Source organism: Lycium barbarum, chromosome 9, assembly GCF_019175385.1.
Source record: "Lycium barbarum isolate Lr01 chromosome 9, ASM1917538v2, whole genome shotgun sequence".
NCBI classification, from domain to species: Eukaryota; Viridiplantae; Streptophyta; class Magnoliopsida; order Solanales; family Solanaceae; genus Lycium; species Lycium barbarum.
In genome coordinates this window covers 113,848,686-113,859,574 of record NC_083345.1, presented here as the reverse complement: position 1 = coordinate 113,859,574, position 10,889 = coordinate 113,848,686, and the positions used below count along the sequence as shown (strand labels likewise).

At 35.9% G+C, this 10,889-nt stretch overlaps 1 long non-coding RNA gene across 1 annotated transcript; it reads right to left on the bottom strand.

The window, feature by feature from the left end:
* Nucleotides 1–5,635: 5,635 nt before the first annotated feature.
* On the bottom strand, nucleotides 5,636–9,277 carry LOC132609492 (uncharacterized). The gene is made up of 2 exons (XR_009570866.1): nucleotides 7,563–9,277; nucleotides 5,636–7,216 (listed from the first exon to the last, which is right to left on the bottom strand). It is a non-coding gene; the product is annotated as an uncharacterized LOC132609492 (long non-coding RNA).
* Between the last annotated feature and the right edge of the window lie 1,612 nt (nucleotides 9,278–10,889).

The following is a 10,889-nucleotide window of genomic DNA, read 5'->3' as shown; positions in this document are numbered from 1 at the left end:
AATGGATGGTTAAATTATTATTTATATCTTTGTTATGTATGACGCCATTTATTAGTCGCTTTTCTTTATTTTAGCTACCCTCTCCCCCCTTCCGAATTTCTACTTCATATATTTAGTTTTACTTTATAGAAAATTTATAAAATGGTACGTTTGCGTGGTTATATTTGGTGTGGGGTAGGGGCAGGGATAAGTGGGTGGGTGAAGATTAAGTGTGTTCGAGAGTGGTGGTTGGGTGGGGGTGGGTGCTTGGGATGGGTGGTGGGTAGTGGGGTAGGCGTGGGTGTGGCGCGGGTTGATGGGGTTGGGATGGGATTGGTGGGGTTTAGATGAGTATTTTCCGAAAAATATTTTCTACTAACCAACCGAACATGAGAAAATAAGTATGAAATTCACTTATTCTTCACTACCCAATTGAACATAGGAAAATAAATAGAAATTCACTTATTTTTTAAAAAGTATTTTTCGTGAAAAATATTTTCCTCCATACCGAACACATCCTTTATCCCGCATTATTTGTTGGGCTACTGCCATGAGCCAGAAAATCAACTTTTTTCGTAAGTTGATAAGCCTTGATGAACTTACAATCTTTCAAAATATATATTGGCTCTTGTGAGATTTATGTAGTTTAAAGCTGGTATTTGGTATGACTTCTTACCGAATATATGTTGGCTCTTGTGAGCCATGACTTGGATTAGTTGGATAGTTGAATGCAATCTATCCGTTGATTTTATTTGTTTATTTTAAATTTCTGAAAAGGTCATCAATCAAGTAGTGTTGACTTATTCTTGATGGGGAAAATCCAAGTGACACAATAATAAACTGAAGGTTAATAAGCAGATATTATATATAAGTATAACATGTCCCTTTTCAATTAGAAATTTCAACTTCTAAACATTCCAAAGTCAAGTCTCCCGTTTCAATTAGAAATTTCAGTCTCCCTTTTCAATTAGAAATTTCAACTTCTAAATATTCCAAAGTCAAGTCTCTTCATCATAATACATAATTCAAGGGTAGATCTTTAGAAGGACAAAAAAAAAAATGAGGAGGAAACAAGGGGTCCCAGGTTGTGGTGACCTAAAGTGTAAGAAATTTATGTACTATCATCGCAGAGATTAAAGTACAATTAATTATACATATACAAAATCGCAATCTTGAGTTAGGATTAGAGAAGCTTACCGCTAAACTCGGGGATGGAGCCAAGTAGCTAAGTGGAAGGGGTTTCATTCGAATCGCATTTAGCCAAAAATAAGGTTAATTTTTTTTTCATGCATATATAGTAGGAATTGAATCTCCTAGAATTTTTCGTGTGTTTAATATTTTTATATTTTGAAACTCTGCACCCCTCCCCCCACCAAAACCCCACACACCATCCCTCCCCCCCCCCCCCCCCCCCCCCCCAAAAATGAAAATCCTTGATGTGCCATTGATACAATAACAACAACTGACGATTAAGGTTGTATTTGGTAGGAAGGGAAATATTTTCTATGGAAAATGTTTTCTTGAAAAACAAGTGGGTTTCTTACTTATTCTCTGTAAGTAAGTAAAAAAAAAAAATTCAAGAGCATTTATATGTAATCTAGCAAAACATTGTGGGAGTGGGATGAGGTGGGGAGGAAACGGTAAGCTTGGAATGTCACTTATGGAACTTGCTTTTCCTACTTTCATTAGGGAAGTCATTTTTCTCATTTTTAAGGAACTTGTTTTCTTAGAGAAAATGTTTTCTAAAACATTTTGACCGACCAAACATGAGAAAATTGCAAAAAGTTTCCGAAAAATGTTTTTCTCCATACCACACACACCCTAAGCCTTAGACTAATTTCTACTATCCACTGGCTATCGCGCTCTCGTCGAATAAATGGCTCATGTACATATTTTGTGTTAATATTACTAACATGATTCGATTTATTTTTTCAAATAAAGATTTTCCTATCAGCTTACTATATTGATGTTAAAATCAAATCAGACAACTACAAGATGTTTCATGTAACAAATCACTTTGGTATTTAAGCTCCATAAAATCTTTCTCGGTTTCCACAGTATAAAAGAAATGTAGAAGTATCCAGAAATCATTAAATATTATAACACAAAATATGGATAGGTAAGTTCAAATTGCTTTTTATCATATTTAAGATGGATCATTTGAATTAATCAGTAATATTATTCTAAGTTTTAATCCCTCTAATTTTCTTTTCTCTAATCATGCAAAATTTTAAAATGAGTTGAATCGACAAATATTTCTAATAAATTGAGATATAGAGTCACTCAATAATGGTTTGAATTTCTCCAAACACGTTGAGTATCTTAGTGTTAAGCACGTAAACTAGAAACAAGAGACATTGAATTGGTCAAAAGTAGTCGCCTAAAGTAACAGATATAACAAAATTGCAATAGTTTAGATGATGTCTCTATTTTGATTAATTAAGCAACAAAAAGTTTTGGAACTCTTGGATCGTATTTGCACTAAATTTCAAGCTCGGTAGACGGTAATGAACACTTTTCTATAATTTTGAATGCGGAGAATTCAATAGCTGAACTCAATCACAAAAGGATGTGACGGGATGGATGAGATACCTTTAATCTCTAATTCGAGCCCTGAGAACAGAGAAATTCCTGACAAGGAGCATTTTCCCCTTAAATGAGCCTTACGCAACCTAAATCTCGGGTTTCCGAGTTCATGCCGCATAAGACCCATTAAAGGGTAAAACACTCCATACCAGAATTTTTTTCATTCTCGGGGCTCGAACCCGAGACCTCTTATTAAAGATAGAGGAATCTTATCCATTCCACCACAATCCTTGGTGGTGACTTAGCATCATTGTAATGTATGTATTGACCTATCATAGTGCCGTTGTTCATAAAAGAGTGACTAGTGCTCAGATGTACAAAGGGTTAGCGCATAAAATATAAATCCGGACATTTATTCTTGAGTGTTTCTTGTAAACCACTTTTTTTTTTCTTTTTTTCTATAATTTGAAATTAAAAATAATGACAGAGGAGTATAGACCGTTAAATAATGTTGTGTAATTAATATGAGTAGAGATCTACTGCAATAAGTAAGCAGTTTTAAGTATACATCAACAACAAAGGGCCCTCTAATGTCACAGTAGACAAAGACTCGCTATACTTATTATAATATTAAGAGGTGCTTAAGGAAACTTCCGCGACATGCATGAGGCATGAGCCATTAAAAAAAAAAAAAAACTTTGGTTTACAATTGGTAAAAATGACAGAAAATTCCACAAACTGTATTTCATCCATTGTTATTTTCACCTTTTTCAACAATCTTAACATCAGGAATTTTTTCAAGTATTACAAGTTCTACAAGAAACTTAGTCAGCCAACAAAGGAAGCTTTACGTTTAATTATGTGAAGTTATCAATTTAGTCTATCACGATCTGTATCAAAAAGTATAATTTCCTACTTCTAGTTCATAATCATGGAAAAGTGATATATTGTTAGTTTTGCATGTCCTATTCTTATGAGGTCCCCTGACGGTCACTCGGAAGCTTGTGATCATCCATTCAATGAATACAATTTGACAATGAAATTGCTATACCTTTTTAGATTTGGTAAGAAAAATACCTTGCTCTATATATAACAGATTTTTTACAATTTGCACCCGGTTTAATACCTTTCCTTCACGTTACTGTTTCGATATGAAAAAAAAAATTGAAAAGATTATTTTATTCAAAACCCCAAGTGTGAACTTTCTTCTCTTATGCAATTTCGAGCCGAAGAACTTCTGACTTCCCCCATAAGTGCTTAATCTTATGGTTGTCTAATATAAAACAGAAGCAAAAATTCCGGAAAGTCAAATTCGACATTGCAATTGTAAAAATCGAAGTGCCTGTTCTGAAAGTGAAAGTGAAGTGAAATGAAAGTCGGCGTTAAGCTGGATAGCTCTGTAGATATCTAAAACGGAAAAGGGTCATATTTACTCCTCTACTTTCAAATAAGGTTCATATATACCCTTCGTTATACTATTGGGTCATATATACTCCTACCATTATACTTTGGCTCAAATATATCCCTTATCCGTTAAATGTCCGGGTCCCAATCTTAAAATAGACACGTGGAGGGTTGAGATTAATTTTTTAAAAACCCGCATCATTTTTGCCCCGGCCAACAGCCCAAATAACCTATAACCCGAACCAAGCTGCAATTTCACACATTCTCTTTGGATTCCGGTTGAATTTGAAGATAGGTATGTCAAATGGAACTGAAGGAGACAACACTCTGCTGTCCATTTGTTATAAGCCTGGCCACTTCAGTTACTCTATCAAGCACTCCACTCTATTCTCTCTGTTTTTTTTTTTTTTAAGGAAGTGCTTTGGGAATAGATTTCCTTGCTTTTGTCTGGTCGATTAGAAAAGAATGGAAAAAATTCAAAGTTTTCAATTTTTTCATGAAAAATGTTGTAGCTTTATCATGAAACTGAAGTTGGAGATTCCTAGATTGCTTGTTTTCACGTTTTGAGCAACTAGTTGTTTCCTGTAATTTAACATTTGGGTGTTCCTTGAACAGCTTAATCGTTAAAAATCTGAATGTTCGATACTAAGTTGAGAATCAGATTTTTGAAGAGTCGTGTGTGTTTAGGTGTTGAGAATCATCGACTTAGGTGAATTCCATAGTATTGAAGCGCTCAAAATGATTTGAAGAAAGAACTTTGATATTGCTCCATTGTTGAAGCTTCATTTGGGTGGGGTTATGGGTTATTTTGAGTGTTGACTGGGACAAAAATAATTTGGGTCCTTTTAACAGACATTTAACGGATAAAGGGTATAGTTGAACCAAAGTATAATCGCAGGGGTATGTATGACCTAATAGTACGAAGGGTATATATGAACCTTATTTGAAAGTAGAGGGGTAAATATGACCCTTTTCCGTATCTAAAATGCAATAGGGACAACTATTTCGGTTGCTATTTTGAAGATTAAAGTGCGCAATCTAAAAGACAAAAACAACGAGACCCGGTAGTAGCAATGTATTCTTTCCCTCTTGACTATGGACTCAGTCTCTCGGGTATCTACTCCTTGCCTGACATTTTTCATTCCTCTTTGACTGGTAGTAAAAAGAAAGGAGATGTTTCGGTGCTCTCAACCTAGTTTGGATCGTTTGACTATGTATGATTCTGAGTTCTTTACGATTATAAGTTTGATAACAAGGGTCCAAATCAGGATCTTCATCCCGCCTTATTTATTAACTAAGTTAAGGAGAATCAAAATTTTCATAAGATATAGGTATAGCTCTGGAGATAAGATTGGATTCGCGTCATCTCAACTCCGGTAAATGGTGAGTCAAAATCAAATGACCTAGTAAGATCTTCAACCTGCCCGTGTCTTACCCTTGAGACAAGCATTCAAAATAGCAGTGAATAATGACATAATAAATCACCTATACAAGTAAGCTTCTAAATCAAAGTATCAAATTAGATACACATATAAGCTCAAATTACTGAATAAACTGCTAAACAAATAAAATTCATGTTGTTGCTGCTAAATAATTGTTATGGAGCATTGGGTTCGGTAACATACATCTCTTATCGAGCTTTGGTGCATTAGCCGTTTGTCTATCTGTTAAAATGATGAATTTGAATCAATATTGAGTAAAATCTAATGAGGATTTTGAGATGAAATTAGAGAAAGTTTCGTTAATAGTAAAATCTGAGAAAAAAATTCATTAGTTCATCTAGAAGGATCTAATGTCCTTATATACAATAGGCCAGACTCGGAAAGAAATATAGAAAGAATGAGCTCATACATACATTGGGCTCACCTATCACTCCTACTACGTTGCACAGCACTATACATAAATATATACTGAATATAAATACAAGACATACAAAGGCTTCAGGTGGGATCACTACATCTGATTGTGTACTCTTAGTTCCACGTGTATTATAAACTACAACAACCCCACCCCACCCCGCAGGTTGGAGGGGGGCTTGAACAACCAACTTGAGCAAGATTGTATGACGAACAAGACCGGTCAAAGCTTTGGTAAAAACATCAACTAACTGTGAGCAAGTGGGAACATGAAACAGCTCAACTAGGCCATCAACAAGCTTTGTGCAAATGAAATAGCAATCCACCTCGATATGTTGAGTCATCTCATGGAATACCGGATTCTTGGCAATGTGTATAGCTGCTTGTTGTCACAAAAACTGGAACAGGGGCAGAAATTGAAACACCAATATCAAACTCTCAACAACCAAACCAATTCAGCAACCACTTTATCCAATTCAGCAACCACTTTACTCGAAAATCTATACTCAGCCTCAGCTGAAGAGAGAGAAACAACACGTTGCTTCTTGGCTTTCCAAGAAATAAGAGATCCACCCAAGAGAACGCAAAAACCATTAACTGATCTGTGTGAAGAAGAGTGTTTAATGAACAAAGAATGGTTATTAGAGGAATGAGAGTATACCGTAGAGTGAAGTGCTTGAGACAGCTTGGCATACCACTGTCTAGAAGCTTGTCTCGGGCCATACAATGATTTCTGAAGATGACACACCAAAGGGGAAGAATAACCAGTAGGATAATCAGTGGACAAACTAGGAGAAAGCTTCATATAGACCTCCTCCTCCAAGTCACCATGCAAAAAGGCATTTTTTACATCAACTTGAAAGAGGGGCTAGCCTTTTTTCCAAGCAACAAGGCATTTTATAGTGGAAAACTTAATAACATTTGAGAAGGTTTCATTAAAATCCACCCCTTCGAGTTGAGTGTCTCCCCTAACCACTAATCTAGCCTTATATCTTTCAACAGACCCATCAACCTTGTACTTGATTTTATAAACCCACTTACAACTAATAAACTTCTTCCCAGCATGCGAAGGAGTACTAGACCAAGTGTTATTGGCCTGTAAGGCCTCAAACTCAGCCCTCATAGCCTGCTGCCAAGCAGGAATAGAAGCTGCTTGTTGATATGAGTGTGGTTCAGATGTAGTAGCATTATCTAAGGAAGTAGGACATAAAGAAGTAGACCTAGAGCCACTTAGGGAAGGAGGTAGGTCAAACATGAAATTATCAAGATGAGGGGGATTACTGTTTCCTCTAGGACAAACTGGAGAGAAATTACATTAAAAAGTAGAAAGAACATCACTAGAGGAAATAGGGGAAAGATGAACACCATCACTAGATTTAGCAGATGTTTGCACAAGCTTATAGAGACCATTGTCCAGTACCAATCTCCATAGGCCTCTTCATTGAAAGGGCCTGTATAATACAGGAAATTTTGGTAAAAAGAACAAAACAGTCTAATTAAGAAATAAATTTGGAAACAAAAATGAGATTGTAATGAAAAATAGTTATGTAAAGGACATGATAAAGAGTAAGGGAAAGGAATTTAAGTAAACCAGTGGAGGTGGCCTTAACCTTATAACCATTGGGAAGACTAACCAAATATGGGACAATAAGGAGTTGAATATTAAACAATAAGTTCTTATTGGAAGTCATGTGGTCAGTGGCTCCAGAATCTATAATTCAAATGCACCTATCTACCTCAGTAATCATACAAGCACCATATGACATAGGTATACAAGTGGTAGAGAGAGGAAAGTACCAGCAAAGTTAGCAGAAGCCATGAGGCTGGCATGAGATTCTGGATAAATGTGATGCCCCAGCATTAGTTGCACAACCTGATCACATTGTTCTTTGTTTAAACCAGCAAGAAACAAAGCTAGGTTATCAGCACTAGAATGAGCTGACTAAACAGAAGGTTGAATAGGGCAAGAATAGAAGTCTGCACCTCAACACTAGCAGCTACTTTCTTACCCTTGGAATTGGTAAACTTAAAATCAGGTGGGTATCCATGAAGCCTGTAGCACTTTTCCATCAAGTGCCCAGTCCTCTTGCAATACTTGTAAAACAAGGATGACTTATCCTGTTCAAAGTTAACTCTTGGATTATAGGGCTTGGAAGGGTAAGAATATGAAATAGGTGGTCTTTTGTTAAGAGAAGCATGTAAAGAGGCTGAATTAGGTGACAATCGGGTAGTGAAAGTCACTTGTCTCCGTCTCTCATCCTGGAGTAGGATGTTATATGCAGAGTCAAGAGAAGGAAAGGGCTGCATCATTAGCAAGTTTCTCCTAACCCCAATGTATGTCTCATTTAGCCTCATTAAGAATTGATACACCTTATTTTCCTCATCTTTCATCTGAAGACCAGTTTTGGCAGCACAAGTATATGTATTGATAGGAACCTGAGCTCATCCACAACTTCTTAAGTTTGTTGAAATATGAGGCAATGTCCAAAGAACCCTGACTAGTGGATGCTAACTCCATTTTGAGTTCAAAAATTTTTGTCCCACTAACAGAACCATACCTTGTACATAGTAGAGTCCAAATACTCTAAGCAGTGTCTGAATACTGTACACTCTCAGCAATGTCAGGATTCAAAGAGCTAGTGAGCCAAGATATGACCATATTGTTGCATATGTCCCATTCTCTAAACTGAGGAGAATCCTCAGCAGGCTATGGGCAAGAGCCATCAATAAGCCCTATCTTGTTTCTAGCTGATAAAGACACTATCATGTTTCTATTCCATCCCCCAAAACCAGTTCTAGAGAAAGGTACAGGTACAAGAAAGATTCCAGGTACATCAGATGATGACAAATACAGAGGGTTAAAGTAATCTTGGGTAGTTGTAGTCGAGGTTCCAGCTACACTAGTGTTCGCAGGTGTTCCATCAGTCGAAGAGTTATTGTTCACCATGATAGTCTAATTAATAGAATTTAATCGAGAAAACCATATTTAAACAATAAAAACTTCATGAAAATAACTAGGCAAATGAAAACGTTTTATCAAACCAGAAGTAAATCCACAATTAACAAGAAACTACGCACATATGAACAAGGAACAGATTTACCCATTGTTCAACAACCGCAAAATCGAAATACAACTTGATAGTACTCGAAAATCTCGAAAATCACCAATAATCGATGCTCTTAGCACAAACGAAGAAGAAACACTGCAAATTTGCAGTACAAGCCTCACCATGGAACACAAATCTTCATCGAACAATCACACTTTGAAAAAAATCACGAAACAAATCCCAAAATAAAAAACTTAAACCTAACGAAATCGCATCGTAAGATCCCTAGGTAGAGAAACACACGGAGAAGCAGAAGCTTCGCTTTAATACCATGTTAAAATGATGAATTTGAACCTATATTGAGTAAAATGTAACTAGGGCTTTGAGATGAAATGAGAGAAAGAAGAGAAAAAATCATCCAGAAGTTTCATTGATAGAAAAATTTGAGAAAAAATCATCCAGAAGGATCTAATGTCCTTATATATGACGGGCCAGACCCGGAAAGAAATAAAGAAAGAATGGGCTCATACATACATTGGGCTCAGCTATCACTCTTACTACATTGCACAACTCTATACATAAATATACACTTAATATATATACAAGGCATACAAAGACTTCGTGTGGGATCCACTACATCTGATTGTTTACTCTCAGTGCCACATGTATATGAACTCCAACATTATCATGGGATTCTTACTCAAAGAATCTTGCCGGCGCAGTGCATCAACTACTTGTCTTACCTGAGAAGTGCTTAGTATTATGGAGTCGTTATCTGCTTAATGGAAAACACACCCAGCTAAAAGAGCGCGAGATCGCTATCTTAACATCTTACCTACAAGTAATACAATGTAAGTAACAAACAAGTGTTACAAATGCTAAATCATATATTTCAAATATCAAGTACAATGACTTGACTTTGGTATATGCAGACTTTTTCTTCACGATTGCGACCCCCCGGGCACAATCGCACTACAATACCTCAGAAACATTCTTGATCCCGTGTACGTGATTGATCGCGACTTCCACTTCACGATCACATTGAAGGCCTGCTGCACCAGTAAAAATTTGGAATTCCAAATATGACGCAATGGTGCCGAAACTCCCCCCAGCCCCTCATATCCCATTCCAAATGTTGCCCAACATCCCAAATGATATTATTTGTACTACATGTTTACTATATCGACACCAATTATCATATACTCCATCTGTTTTAATCACTTTGTACTACATGTTTGTTCTCGACGACAATTATCATATACACCATTTATTTTTAATTGATGTGGTATAGTTTGATTATGAGAACGAAGTTTAAGAAACAAAAAAAAAGCTTTTGAATCTTGTGCTGTTGAACATGAGATTTATGTAGCTATACAAAGATATCACTGTTAAGGATAAAATGAGGAGTTTACAGTGTGTTTGGTATGAAGATTTGGTATGAAGAAAAATTGTTTTCCTATAACAAAAAAGTGATTTACTTATTTATTTTCTAGTATTCAGTGCGAAGGCATAAAATATTATTCCTAGAGCAATTATATATAATCTAGGTAGACACTATGGGGGTGGAGTGTCGTGGTGGGGATGAGACATTCAACATGGAATGCTACTTACTGATTTTTTTTGGTGCACTCTCAAAGAAGTTATTTTCCAGATTTTTAAGAGAATTGTTTTCTTAGAAAAAATATTGTGATCAATCAAAAATGAGAAAAAAAAAATCTGAAATATAAAAAATGTTTCTCCCCATATAAATTAATACACTCTTAAAGTTAGATTATTTATATATATGTGTAATTTTTTACTAATTAAAAGATAGTATCACAATATGAAATATAGTTGTCTGGGTTTGGCTACGAAGTTGGTAGTCTAGTCGTTTTCCCTTAATTGTTTCCTCAAAATTTGAACAGCTCGCTTTTTGGCTTTGACCAATTGAAACTTTTGGCTGTTGATGTTAGTTAGAAGAGAGGGAGAGAAGAAAGCCTTAGGGGTATGATAGTGCTATTTGCATGCCCAAAAGTCACCATAAACAAGTTGTTACATGAAATTAGTATACATTCCAATAAATTATTATACATATTAA